This window comes from Gossypium raimondii, unplaced genomic scaffold, assembly GCF_025698545.1.
Source record: "Gossypium raimondii isolate GPD5lz unplaced genomic scaffold, ASM2569854v1 Contig00290, whole genome shotgun sequence".
Taxonomy (NCBI): domain Eukaryota; kingdom Viridiplantae; phylum Streptophyta; class Magnoliopsida; order Malvales; family Malvaceae; genus Gossypium; species Gossypium raimondii.
In genome coordinates, this window is record NW_026291390.1 from 45,001 (window position 1) to 47,500 (window position 2,500).

The window sequence follows — 2,500 nt, forward strand, 5'->3', positions numbered from 1 at the left end:
CGGCGCCCCTTTCCGGGGACTTGGGCCCGGTCCGTCGCTGAGACGCTTCTCCGGACTACAATTCGGACGCCGATGGCGACCGATTCTCAAGCTGGGCTTTTCCGGTTCGCTCGCCGTTACTAGGGAATCTGGTAAGTTTCTTTTCCTCCGCTTATTGATATGCTTAAACTCAGCGGGTAATCCCGCCTGACCTGGGGTCGCGATGCGAGCACCGTCCTTGCGATGCCGAAAGGGTTCAAGGGTCTCGATCGACGGACGCGCACGACTCCGAACGAGGTTGCTTACAGCATTACCACCGATCGTCGCGACGATGATGTCGTCGAGGACTCGAATTTAGGCCAACCGCTGGCTGTGAGCGCACGGGAGGCCAATTTCCGCCCGCGGTCAACCGAGGCTCGAGGGCTCATGGTTGGATGGGGGCGACGATGCGTGACACCCAGGCGGACGTGCCCTCGGCCTAATGGCTTGGGGCGCAACTTGCGTTCAAAGACTCGATGGTTCACGGGATTCGCAATTCACACCAAGTATCGCATTTCGCTACGTTCTTCATCGATGCGAGCCGAGATATCCGTTGCCGAGAGTCGTTCTGTATATTTTGCGACAAGAGAACAGCATCACTGAAGCACCGACACCGCGAACGGTGCGGCGACGAAGACGTGCCCTTTTTCGTTTCGATTCCTTGGCGCGATTCGCGCCGGGGTTTATTCGTTTTGCCTCGAAGAGTTGATCCGACATCTCACCCCACCCGACGGGCGGAGGGACGACGAGACTGGCCGCTCCGAGACACGGGGGTGGCGAGAGGCGAGATGCACCGCACCACCTCCGGTGTTGTTTGCAACTCGTTCGCGGGTCGTTACGCTGGCAGGTTTCGACAATGATCCTTCCGCAGGTTCACCTACGGAAACCTTGTTACGACTTCTCCTTCCTCTAAATGATAAGGTTGAGTGGACTTCTCGCGACGTCGCGGGCAGCGAACCGCCCACGTCGCCGCGATCCGAACACTTCACCGGACCATTCAATCGGTAGGAGCGACGGGCGGTGTGTACAAAGGCGGGGACGTAGTCAACGCGAGCTGATGACTCGCGCTTACTAAAATTCCTCGTTGAAGACCACAGCACAGGATCCCGATCGCACCCCTTGAGTTCGATTACAACAAGGGGACTTAATGAAGAGGAGTGCGGATCGACAGTTCGATGCGAGTAGCATGGAGCCTGCCAATACACACAACCAAAACGCCACTCATATGCCTATTGCGTACTAGTAGTAGCGCCCACGCACACCGCCCAACAGCCCACCCAACCGAATGGTAGGGGAGCGGAAGGAACAACGAACGAGGGCGCACCACAACCGCTTGGCACGAGAACTACGAGGGGAAAAGTCCCACCGGGACTTGGTCGAGCCAAGACCGAGCCTACAAACTCAACTTACACCCCCCAGTGGGCCGTTGCCGTCAAAGGGACTTGGTACTAGGGTCGCGGGCAGTTTCGAATGCGGGCAAGGGCTTGGCAAGGCCAAGGCACCGTGTGGTCGCCGACTTGGGATGCACAAGGCGTCCCTAAACGTGACGGGGGCGAAAGGGCAAGCCAAGCTCGAGCCCATAGCAATGCATAAGCCACCCCAAGAGATCTTTGCCCGAATAGGGAACTTGGTCTTGGAGTCGTTGGCTACATTTCTATGGGCACGGGCTTGACCGGCCGGAAAATTGTCACCCCGGCCACCACCGCCGGCGACCGACTCACCCCCGTGGTGAGTCGTTGCGGGACGACCCGACCCCCATGGGGGGGCTAGACGCACCCCACCTCGGCTCGGAGGGGGGGGCACGCCGGGGGGCAGCGGATCTCTACCCCTTAAAGAGCTAAAAAAACTTCGTCAATATGCTACCAGGCAACATTCGACTGTCTGAAATGCGGACACTCTTCTTTAGCCCGCACATCCCAGGCACCAAGGTGCCGATGGGTGCCCGAGGCTCCCGCACATCCAAGCACCAAGTTGCCGATGGTGTCCGAGGCTCCCGCACATCCTAGCCACCGAGGTGCCGATGCTGCCCGAGGCTCCCGCACATCCGAGCCACCAAGGTGCCGATGGTGGCCGAGGCTCCCGCACGACCAAGGGCCGAGGTGCCGATGGTGGCCGAGGCCCCCGCACGACCAAGGGCCTATTTTACCGATGGTGCCCGAGGCTCCCGCACGACCAAGGGCTTAGTTTGCCGATGGTGCCCGAGCCTCTCGCACGACCAAGGGCCTAGGTTGCCGATGGTGCCCGAGGTTCCCGCACATCCAAGCACCAAGGTGTCGATGGTGCTCGAGGCTCCCGCACGACCAAGGGCCTAGGTTGCCGACAGTGTCCGAGGCTCCCGCACGACCAAGGGCCTAGTTTGCCGATGGTGTCCGAGGCTCCCGCACATCCCAGCACCTAGGGGCCGATGGCGGCCGAGGCACCCGCACGACCAAGGGCCTATTTTCTCGATGGTGCCGAGGCTCCCGCACGACCAAGGGCTTAG

The 2,500-nt window shown here is 60.6% G+C and overlaps 1 long non-coding RNA gene and 2 other non-coding genes across 3 annotated transcripts in view; all 3 read right to left on the reverse strand.

Moving 5' to 3' along the window:
* The window catches only part of LOC128038508 (28S ribosomal RNA), a 3,311-nt gene extending 3,111 nt beyond the window's left edge, over positions 1–200 (reverse strand). Inside the window, exon 1 of the ribosomal RNA XR_008193621.1 lies at positions 1–200. This exon is cut by the window's left edge and continues 3,111 nt beyond it. This is a non-coding gene — a ribosomal RNA (28S ribosomal RNA).
* The window catches only part of LOC128038502 (uncharacterized), a 25,876-nt gene that overhangs the window by 16,677 nt on the left and 6,699 nt on the right, over positions 1–2,500 (reverse strand). The gene's annotated exons all lie outside the window — the stretch shown is intronic.
* Positions 431–583, reverse strand: LOC128038515 (5.8S ribosomal RNA). Its single transcript, XR_008193627.1, has one exon. It is a non-coding gene; the product is annotated as a 5.8S ribosomal RNA (ribosomal RNA).